The sequence below is a fragment of the Microtus oregoni genome, unplaced genomic scaffold (assembly GCF_018167655.1).
Source record: "Microtus oregoni isolate MIOR12 unplaced genomic scaffold, Mior012 000020F_ref0000438, whole genome shotgun sequence".
Taxonomy (NCBI): Eukaryota; Metazoa; Chordata; class Mammalia; order Rodentia; family Cricetidae; genus Microtus; species Microtus oregoni.
This window is the reverse complement of record NW_024543079.1, coordinates 17776804-17788716: the sequence shown is the minus strand read 5'-3', so window position 1 is coordinate 17788716 and position 11913 is coordinate 17776804. Positions and strand designations below refer to the sequence as shown.

Here is an 11913-nt window from a genome sequence, read left to right as displayed (position 1 = left end):
CATGACAAAAACCCCCAAAGAAAAGGGAAATAGAAGGGGCATGCCTTGACAAAATAAAGGCTACATATGGCAGACCTACAGCCAACATCATCCTGAATGGGGGAACTGAAAACATTTCCTCTAAAATCTGAAATGAGACACGGGTGCCTATTTTCTTTATTCTTATTCAATACTGTGTGCAAGGCTTTGCCAGAACAATAAAACAAAAGAAATCAATAAAAGTGTTATAATTAGGAAAGAAGTCAAGTTATCCCTATCTGCAGACAGTGTAATCTCCATTTAATGAACCCCAGAGACTCCACCAGAACACTCAGGACACAAAAGGGTGCTGGGGAAACTGTATTGCCATGTATGGAAGACTGAAAGATCCACGTCTCTCACCCTGCACAAAATTCAGTTCAAAACCGATCGAATACCTTAATGTAAGACCTGAAAGTCTGGAATGGGTAGAGGGAAACAGGTAAAACACTGGAGATGTAGGCACAGGCAAAGGCTTCTAAACAGGGCTCCAATGCACTGGAAATCACACCAAGAACAGACAAATGAGATTACATGAGAGTTAAACGGTTCTGCTCAATGAGGGAAACTATCTGTACAGCTGACAGACTGGCTACAGAATGGGAGAAAACCCTTGCCAGCCATAGCTCAGACAGGAGCCAATATATAGAACCTATAAAGAACTACAAAAATTAAATACAAAAATAGAAAAAGAAATCTTCCAATCAATGAATGGGCACATGAACTGGACAGACAGTTTTCAAAAGAAAGACTGCACATAGCCAATAATTTCTTGGAATATCCCTAGTCATCAGGAAAATGCAAACTGAAAGTACACTGAGAACTCATTCTGTCAGAATGGGTGCCATCAAAAAAAAATGGTGGCAAACACTGTCGAGGATGTGGCGAAAGAAAAATGCTAATCCTCTGTTGATGGGATTGTAAACATATACAATAACTATGAAAACCACTGCGGAGCTTCCTCAAAAAATTAAAAGTAGAATTACCATAGGACCCAACTGTATCACTCTTGGGTGTATGCCAAAAGGACTTTCACCTTATTGTAGAGAAACTCACCAATTCATGCGCATTGCTGATTACTCACCAACAGGAACCAGGGCCGGCCTAGACGTCCATCAGCTGACGAAAGGATTAAGCTAGTGGGACAGATGTGCAATGGAATTTTACGTATCCTTGAAAAAAAAAAACCAAAACAAAGTCATCACATTTGCAGAAAAATAGATGAAAGAGGAAATCATCATGGTAAGCAAAATGGCCAGATTGAAAAGTAAGTATGCCTGTGTTTGTGTGTGTAGGTCATGAAAGTAGAAAGGGAATCACGAGAGCAGGGGAAGAGATCTTAAAGGGCCAGAGGGTAATGCAGTACTCAGGATAAGAAATCAGAAGGGTGACTGAAGGAAGGAAGGGGACCATTGGAGGAGGGTGGGGACAGGCAGTGGGGGAGGGGACAAACATCTGTTAACCTAAAACATTAATTTTAAAAAGATATATGTTGACCTGTGTGATAGTTACAAAGGAGCAGTGTCTAAAAATTTACTAATCTGTGTGATTTTTCTGTGGGTTACAGGAGACCCGGAGTCCCGTCTCAATACTAACAGCAGTAAGTGCCATGATGAAAAGGAAGCCAGGATGCTGATCCGGTCAGAGAAGCCAGCTGTGAAGAGCAGATTCCCCGCTGAATCAGGGACCATGAAGAAGGAGCAGCGCGTGCAGAGGCCCTATGGCAGAAGCATAGCTATGAATTTCAAGAGATCCTTATACAGGTCTGGGAATTACCCATCAGGCCCCACTGCGTGCTGTATCTGGAGCTTTAGAGACTCGTTTGGTTCTAATTTTAGTGATTTGTAGCACCTGGTGCTTTGCCGCTGGAGTTGTTAATGTCCTATAAATCTGCCCCTTTAAGTGGCACCATGTGCCTAGCTTCGGCCCAGCTATAATTGCAGTTTGGCTTTTGATTAGAGGAAGCCCCCTGCGCCGCTAGTTGTGAGCTGGCCAGGGCGGCTAGACATCCTCCCGAAAAGCATAGCGGGGTAGGCTGGGCCACTGGCGTCTCACAGGGTCAGGGCTCTGATGTGTGGAGTATGCAGCTTCCTGGAGACTCCCCGCAGGGACACTGGGGTGCCAGTCCTTTTCCCAGGATGATGGCAGCAGATCCGTGGAAAGGGAGGCCAGTACTCCTCACCCCTTTTAATGCAGAAACAGAGGCAAGGGTTACTTGGATGTCAGTAAGGCAAAAGGAATTGTCATTTAAGTTTCGGGCCATTCAAATAACTCACTAAACACTGAACCAGTTTAAGCCAGGAGTTGTGCAAAGGCCCAGGTTAACGAGCCAAAGAGCTACGATTGCTAAGCTCAGGGGACTTGGAGGCATTTCCCACTGGGGCATCACTGCCCAAATGTTCTGTCTCCAATCAGCAATTCAGGACACCCAGTCTGGACACTTGAAATCAACTTCAAACCTGAACCACTTCAAGGGCAGAAGCAAGTTCTGGGAGTGAGAATGGCCCTGAGCATTGTTGGGCCTTTCTTCTTCACCCGTCCCTCCCCCTCTCCGTTTCCCCTCCCTCCCACTCCCTTCCATCTTTATTTTATTTCTTCCTTCTCTTCCCCTCCTCTCTTCTTCTGGTTCTTTCTCTTCTTCACTTCCGTTTTCTGGTCTTTTCCTTCCCCTTGTCCCTCACTTGAGTATTTTCCAACTTGTCTCATGAAGCTCGCAGTCTAGAGAGAAAAGCAGACAATGGCAGATCCTAGGAGGAGCTTAAAGGGCACAGATATATGACAAGGAATAATAGGTAGCTCAGGGACATGCTTGCTAGAAGTGATGTGATAAGTAGCGGCTGGCCAGCAGAGCCTGGAGAAGAAGAACCAGACCACTGGGAAGCTGGAAGGGAAAGTAGCCATCACTGTGTCAGGAGAGGGTAAATCAGCATGGTGGCTCTCCTGAGCCAGGGAAGGAGGGAGTTAGAGATGGTTGAGAAGGGATCCCCGGCTGTGGGTCACACCGGGACCTGCATACTGGACATGGAGAAGGTTTGTAGGACTTTGTAGAGGTCTGGTCTGGCTGTGTGAAGGATTTCTTGGCAAGGGTTGAGTGAGAGAGTCAAGGAAGGGGCAGGACTCTTTGAGTGACAGGGAAGAGCGCACAGAGTTGCGACCTAGGTGTAGCAGTGACCGTGGGAAAAAGAGGAGACTGGAGGATGTGCTGGAGGCAGTGTGGGCAGAATACGCCTAAGAATCTGGAGCAGTGGAGGGGACAAGGGCACCATGGCCAAATGCAAGGGTGTTATCAGAGATACCCGAGGGCCAAGCTGCTGTTGTATGAGATGAAGAAGACAGACGTGGTGTGTTTGGAAATAAAGGGCCAGATGTGGAACTGAGGGATGGTTCCATCTGTAAAGAGTCACTGCCTAAGAATGAGGCCCCAGGGGTGTCTGTAACCCCAGCCCCCAGGAACTGGGACAGGCAGATCCCTAGAGATCATTCAGTGAGCTCCAGGTTCAGTGACAGACCCTCACTCAAAAACTAACATAGAAGTGGCTGAGGCACTGGCTGCTCTTCTTGAAGACCGAGGCTTGATTCCCAGCACTGGCAGAGTAGCTCACAACCATCCATCACTCCAGTTCCAGAGACTCCCACGCCCTCTTCTGGCTGTTTGTGGGCACACCCATGGTGCACAGACACACGTGCAGCCAAAACATCCATACACATAAACTAATAGTTAAGAAGAGTAAGGTGGAGATCAAGGGAGGAAGACCCCTGATATCAATCTCTGGTCTCCATTTGAGCATCGTGCACATGCAAACACCCTTGTACACACCTGCACACATACTCACATACCTGCACACATATCCATATGCACAGTGTACATGCATCCATACACGAATGCACTAGCACACACACATGCATGCTTTAGCACACGCTTTTGCACATACCCACAGGAACACTGTGCATTAAACACATATGAACAGGCAAGTGAAGATACTGGATGATTGACAGCTGTCCAGGTTGAACTCAGAGGACAAATGTGGGGAGGGGAAGTAAATGAGGACCCAGTAATTCTTGGTTGTGGCGACCTGTGAGGATCACCAGGTTCTGTGTGCACGGGATGTAACACAGAATGCTTAGCAGTGGGTTCGGGTGGATCCAAGCACCAGCATTGTGAGTAAAACATTATAGGCAGTCTCTGAACACTGCTCAAGGTAGGTTGATATCCAGATGTCTGAGAGCTGGGTCCCCAGATCGATAGCATGACCAGCACCTGGAGTTTATTAGAGATACCACAGCACAGGTTTCACTTGACACCTACAGAATTAGATGCTGCGTAGACAAGATGCAGCCAACCTATGTGTTCACAAGTTGGTACTGGCTTCCCCTTCTTTGTATCTTTGAGGACGGATGTAATGCTCGGGGCTGTGACAGTTACCTTGCAACCATGAAGCAGCATGCTAGCTATTCCCATAGGTCAGAGGCATTGGAATCCTTGACATGGCCGTGCTCATGCCAACCCTACACATCTACTGCATCCATTTCCCATATCCAGGACTTTGTCCATTCCCCATAGTCCCTCATGAGGCTAAGTAAGCCAGGGCTCCGTTGACCTAGGCTAGACTCCAAGATCAATGCAGGTTTGCCACACACGGCTCCCTCCACTCTTCACTCTGGGGACTTCTAGGCCTGTGTCCTTCACAAGAGACAAAGGAGGACTTGGAGGCTGTGGCAGCACCATCTCGATGATAGAATGAAGTGTCTAAGGGATGCGTACATACTTTCAGACACAGCATGTCCCCTGTTCATAGACATGGCAGAGTGAGGGAGGGTATCTGTGGCCAATGGGACCAGGAGTTGATCTCTCACTCTTAGAAAGGAAAGTATTTAATTGAATTGGCAGCTTGCAGTTTCAGAGGTTAGTCCATTATCATTACGGCAGGGGCATAGTGGCTGGGAGTATGGCAGCATGCAGGCAGACATAGTGTTGAAGGAGCTGAGAAGTCTACATCTTGATCCAAAGGCAACAGGAAGTGAACTGAGACACTGGGAGTGACTGAGTGCATATGAGACTTCAGAGCCCACCCCCACAGTGACACATTTCCTTCAACAAGGTCATACTCACTCCAACAAAGTCATACCTCCTAATAGTGCCACTCCCTATGAGATTATGGGGGGCCAATTCATTCAAACTGCCACATTCTACTCCCTGGCCCCCATAGGCTTGTAACAGTATCATAGTACAAAATGCATTTAGTCCAACTTCATAAGTCCTCATAGTCTATGACAGTCTCAACAATGTTTAAAAGTCAAAAGTTCAAAGTGTCTTCTGAGATTCATGCAATCTCTTAACTGTAATCCCCTATAAAATCAAAATTAAAAACAGATCACGTACTTTCAATATATAATGGCACAGGATATACATCACCATTCCAAACTGTAGGGAGGGAGCAGAGTGAGGAACTACTGGCCCAAAGCAAGATGGAAAATCAGCCTGGCAAACTCTAAAGTCTATATCTCCATGTCAAAACGCCCTTTAGATCTTCAACTCCTTTCAACTTTGTTGACTGCAAATGACTTCTCTCTCTTGGGCTGATTCCGCTCCCTCTTAGCAGTTCTCAAAGCAGCTATCCCATGGCTCTAGCATCTTCAATATCTTGGGGTCTCCAAGGCAATCAAGGCTTCCTTCAACTTCACAGTTTCACACAGCAGACTGTCCAGGGATTCATTCAGGGACACTCCAGACACAGGCCTGGCATCAGAGGCTTTTCTTAGTCCAGGAGGCAAATTCCATAAACCCTTTCTTCTATCCTTGACTCCAGAACCACTTGGCCAAAGTTGCCAAGTTCTGTTGCTTGCTGGGGAACGTGTCCATGAAACAAGGCCCCCTCATTCAATTACATCTTCAAAAGCTTTCTGTTTTCCATGGTTTCCTTCATGGCCTAAGCTTAGCTGTCCTTGAACTTGATCTGTAGACCAGGCTGGCCTCAAACTCAGAGATCCACCAGCCTCTGAGTCCAAGTGCTGGGGGTGCTGAGATTAAAGATGTGCACCATCACACTTTGCTTTAAACTTTTATTTAATTTCTTTTCACAAATTGAAATTTTAGCTGGGTAGGATCTTGCCCTAAGGTTACCGTTCCCTTTCTTCCATTTCTTAATCTGTTTATCTCCTTGAACACACACTTCAGCTCCATCCCACTTTCTGGTGTTCCTTTTTCCTCAAATTGTACATTTTGTATTTTTCCTTGTTCAGTTTGCCCCCTTTCATTATAAATCTTCATTAGTGTTACCATTAATAACCACATAGCAGAGAGTCCATATAAGACTGTTTTGAAATTCACTCTGCCATCATAATCAATTCAAATCTCTTCACTTCAACCTCAGACAGACTCTTTGGACAAGGGCAAGAAGCAGCCACATTCTTCACCAAAATATCAAAAGAATGATCTCTAGGCAACATACTAAAATTCTTCTCCTGTGGAACCTCTTAAGCCACCCCCCCCCATTTCAAATCATTCTCAGCACCATTGTCTTTCATGTACCTACTACTATGGTCCATTAGCATTCTCCTACTCTCCTAACCCAAAGTACCAAAGTCCAAATCCCTCCAAATAAAAACATGGACAGGCCTATTACAGCAATATACCCATATTTGGTACCAACTTCTGTCTTAGTTAGAGTTTCTATTGCTGTGAAGAGACACCATAACCATAGTAACTCTTATGAATTGAGGTGGCAGCTTACAGTTTCAGAGGTTTAGTCCATTATTATCATGGCAGGGAGCATGGTGGCTGGGAGTATGGAAGCATGCAGGCAGATATAGTGCTGGAGAAGGAGTTGGGAATTATACATTTTGATCCAAAGGCAACAGTGTTATGATTTATGATGCGAGTGACCCTGGCAGGTCCCATGGTAGGTGGGAGACAGACATGCTGAGAAAGCTTGGGTATGGAGAGTTTATTTAGTGACTATTGGAAGGATATAAGAGTAAAGGGGTGTGGGGGAAAGAGAGAGAGAGAGAGAGAGAGAGAGAGAGGAAGAAGAAGAGGAGGAGGAGGAGGAGGAGCGGAAGGAGGGAAGCAGAGGCTACCGCTTCAGAAGAAAAACAGACAGGGAGAGAGAAAGGAAGAGTGAAGGCATGAGATCAGCTTGCCTCCACAGGAAGGGAAAGGGGAGATTGGGAGTGTGCGGAGCTTGTCTCCTAAACAGACAGGCTACCCAGGTGACAGGGCAGGCCAGGATAATTATAATTATAACATTCCCATCTTCTTCTTATAATAAAAAGGCGAGGAGTTCGGTATGGCAGATTAAGGGGATAAAGGCACCACATTCTCAAGACTGCTTCCTGATGATTTGTGGGTGTCAAATTCTTGGGGGACCTGAGAAAGTTGGGATGTTAGCCACATCCTACGGTAACTGGTTGCTTCACTCCTGTCCAGGATTTGTGGTGTGGAACTGTCTGGTGTCTCTCAAACCTGGCAAGGTGTTGGCAGAGCAGAGGACAAGGTTAACTTTAGGAAGAAAAAAAAAATTCTTTAAGTCCTGGTAATTGAGGAGGAGGGTGTCAGACCAGAGAATTGAGAGAAGAGTGTATCTGACCTGTTTAAGGTGAATCCTTCAATTTGGCTCTCTGGAACTCACAAGAAGTTTTTTGAGTTTGTAAACACAAAGTTTTAGACACATGCATTGTATAAATAGCAGCATATCGATACCAGAATAATTGTGACAGATGTTTTTGCACAATGAAAAGTATCCTTAGAAAATGACCAAGGAGAATTTAAAATCTTGATCTTGTAATATAGTAGTGGTAGCACTCCACCAGAGTTAGATTAACTGCTTATCAGCATTTTATTGATAATGTTAAGACTATGAATGGCAGTATGATGGGAGAGAAAAAGATAATTTGCATTTATTCTCAGACCTTTATAACTTGCATTTGTATACCTTAAAACACCTTCTTTTTGGTTTGAGCTTTGCATCTTAAAACGCTTTTTATTTAAACATGGTAAGAGGTTATGCTGAAATCTGTTTTGTGAGGTGGTCCTTTTTAAACTGACAAAACCTCTCAGCCATCAAACTGTATCAAAGACCTCTGAGAAGGATAAAATTTTATTTGAGTTAATGATTTTAAGAAATGTCAAAAATCTACTTGATTGGCTACCTAGAGCCACTCCTCAGGGTCCTCCATGGTCATTGAAGGCAGGGGCTTCAGGACTGTAATTGCCTTTTGCTGTTGATGTAGGACCTACCAGGCTTCCGAAGATCCTGAGGGTTGGAAATCTGTAGGAAGACAGGCCTACCTTACCCTGAGCAGCTAGGCAATTGATTCCTCTTCTCCTTCGTCGTTAGTAGTTTGGATAAAAGACAGTTCTGTCCAGTGGTTAGTGCTTTTACTTGAAGCAAACTGTGGATGGATGTTGTTCTGTGCCCGTCTGTCTTCTTTGGAGGAGTTGTTTAACATTTATAGCTCACTCAACTTCACTGCTTCATCATCCTAGGCATCAGCTATGCTCAACAATATTGAACCTTAGTCCTTCAAGTGACCCTAATGTTTATTTAAGAGAGTAGACATAAATCACAGGGCTGGATTGCAGAAATTGTTAAAGTAAGTCAAGCATTTCTTTTCTTTAAAAAAAAAAATCTACTGAGAGTCAATGATCAAAAGCAATTACATTCCCCGCCTCCCTACCACTCACACTGACATGCTAGACACCCCTCTCATTCCATCCATGAACATAGATGCACAGCTTCCTGGTGTAGTAGTGCTGTTCACTGCTCCTTGGTTACTTATGCAAAGTTTTAATGAAAGTCACTGGCGTTTTCCTGTAAACTTGATCGTATTCACTGCCTTAGCCACCTCCATACTATTCTGCCGCTGGCTGGCTGGGCCACTGTAACTGGACTGTTTGACGAACCCTTGCCTCCTAGCGTTTGGCTACTGTAAGCACCACTGCTTGATCCTGCTGTAGAATTCAAGAAGAGGTCTACATATCTGCGCTGTGTATTTGCTTTGTCTTTACACAGCTGCAACGGCATCTTCATCGCTTGCAAACTCGACAACAGCTTCACTGGTGAATTGGCTATCAGGTCCAATCTCAGTGTGTTCTATCCCAGGCTTGAGTGGTGGACAAAGACAAATGTCTTTTTTAGTGGCTCTTTGCAAGGTATGTATGTGTACACAGTGTCTAGTGTTGTGCTCTGGAAAACAGAGCCTTCATCCCCATATCTGTGGTCCAACATTCGTGACAAACAATAATTGAGGTCCCTTCCAAATCTGTCTGAAACAAACTCATAGCTATCATTATAGTTATTATACTCAACATAGCCTCTATAACCTCCACCACAAACACAACACCTCATTTCTCAAAGCCAGCTCCTCTGCCAGTTCTGTTGTACCCTCTGCTCGGCCTGGCTGCTGCATGGTCATGCCTTCTCGTAGTGAATCATAGTGAGTTCTAACTTCACTGCTCTTAAATATTTCAATATGCCAACGCCATATTCTTTCCTCGTGTATCTTCAGAGCCTTTTCAGGGAAACAAATGGCAGGAAGGCTCCCCTGCACTCACCCTCTGGAAGTCTACCCGCAAAGTTATTCTGTTTGGCACAATTTCCAGCCCTGAGAAGGACTGAACAATTTCTTGCTTGCTACATCCAGAGGGGAGTCCTCTAAGCTGTGCAAAGGGTCATTGGTCATATCATGACTATTTGGAGCTGTGTGCTTCAACACCCAATCTGCTTCAATGGTGTTTGACCTGAATACTTTCACATTATCTGTGCCCCGTTGTTTCTCTCCAAGGCTATCTGATTTCATCATCTGTTTCACATTCAACAAAAGCCTCCACACTTAGTCTGCCTTCTCTGGTTTAGATTTTGAATTTTAGAGTCAAAAAAAGCAAAAAACTACTACAATTTATCAGCTAAGCACGACAAGGGTAATCCCAGGATCTTCACCAAGAAGCATGTCTGCAAATTTAAATTATACATGCAGAAAACAGAGCTGCACAGGTGTTGGGTGGGTGCTGGGTTGGGCAGGATGAAAGTAGCCAAGGGGTGATCTAGGGAGATATATAGGAGGCAAATTATTATAGAACAGTAAGATGAGCCACTTCCTCTCACCTGGCTGCCAGTGATGGGTAGCCTGAAAGAGGATGGTGCCATTTAGGAACCAAGGGAGAAGGAGTATGTAGCTGGTAATCAGGGATGAAAGGAAGTTGACTAGTACGCTACAGGAAAAGAACCAATAGAAGCAAGCTATATTAAAGGGGACTTATTCATTTGGTTTGTATAGTATGGAGTGGGTAGTCCAATAATGATTGTTTTCCCACAGGAAAGTCTAAAAGCCTGGCAGGTGCTTCGTCTACAAGGCTGGAAGCCTTAGCAGTTCCAGTCTGGTGTTGAAGGCTTGAAGGATTCTTGGAAAGCCAATGGTCTTCAGTGCATGCTGGAAAGCAGAAGCTAGGTTCTGATGTCACAAAGGAGGGCAGTATCAGTGACAGCAACAGAGTGTATACACTCGCCAGCAGGAAGTAGATGTAGGCGGGCAAATGCAAGAGCTTTTCCATGGAACCTCTTTATATCTAGGCTAGAGATGGATGTCCATTCAGGAAAGGGTCTTCATCCTTAGTTAATGCTTTTAGAAAACACCTTGGCAGACTCACCCAGAGGCAAATCTCTTAGTTGATTCCAGACCTAGTCAAGCTGACATCCAAGAAGAACTACCACAGGAAGATGGATGATGGAATTTGGGATCCTTCATAGATGCTGTCCAGGAGAGCCTAGCCCAAGACTCAGGCAAGGGATTGTGGGGAAGCTTTGGAGCTGGGAATCCTGTGGTCTAAGTTAGGCCTTCATCAAAGTCACACTGCAGCTGTGAACAGCTGGATCCAGAGTAGGAGGAAAGATAGACAGATTCTCTTAAAACAGTGCTCACAGAAAATGGCACGAATACAGGTTATTAAATGAATCTTGAATGAGAATGGTCAGCTGGGGACTCAGAGAACCTCCACTCCCTGCACAGTATCTCCAGGTCTGAGTGGGTGGCCCGTGATTCACTCAGCAATGGGCACTTAGATCATCTAAGCAGGGCATTGCCATCTCTACAGAATCCTGTGGCACTCCAGGAGGTGGGCACAACAATGATTGTCACAGCTGAAGTGTGACCTTCCCTGACTCCCCAGCCTTAATACCTTTGGCTGGATAGCCCTCCAGGACAGGCTCCACGAAGCCCTCCAGATTCCATCTTCCTTTGCCTTCCTCCCACCCCGTCTGCCAGCCACGTGGGCCTGCCCCGTGGTCCCTGAATTGCATGTCCACTCCCCGTTTCCCCTGATTGGAAGCCAGGTGCTCTGAGGTGGTTTAATTGCATTCCCCTCTCTGTCCAGGGAGCAGGTTGCCATTCAGCCCAACCCCTTTCTATTTATTTTCTGTTTTCCAGTCTAATTTTGGGCATATTTTTTCTATTTAAAGTTATTTGCTGGCACTAGAATACAGTACTCAGAGAGACAAAACTACCCGAAGTCTTGTTAATGAGGAACAGGGCACTCAGAACTTAGGGAGAAAGCATAGAAAGAAATCTGGCCAGCAGGGAGGGGGAGAGGGCTGGGATAAGGTAGGCAGGCTGAAAGTATGCTGGGGAGCAGAGAAGGAGATGGCTTTCCCACCCCTATCTGGCAGGAAGGTTCTGATGACCTCACCCTCTAGCCTCTCCTATTTCTCACATGTAGTATAGGGCCAGAAAGGACAGGAAATGGAGAGGGACAGGAATCAGAATGGGGATCTCTACCTTCAGCAGACTCCCGAGTCCCAAGCCAGAGACAAAGACTCCTCACACAGGCCTGAACATCTATAATTATTTTAAAGTATTCCAGGTGGGACAGGTGAGCAGTCAGGATTCAGACGACGTCCTGGA

The 11913-nt window shown here is 45.4% G+C and overlaps 1 pseudogene; it reads right to left on the bottom strand.

Annotated features, from left to right (window-relative positions):
* Positions 1-8804: 8804 nt before the first annotated feature.
* LOC121460387 overlaps positions 8805-11913 on the bottom strand; it is a 49547-nt pseudogene continuing 46438 nt past the window's right edge.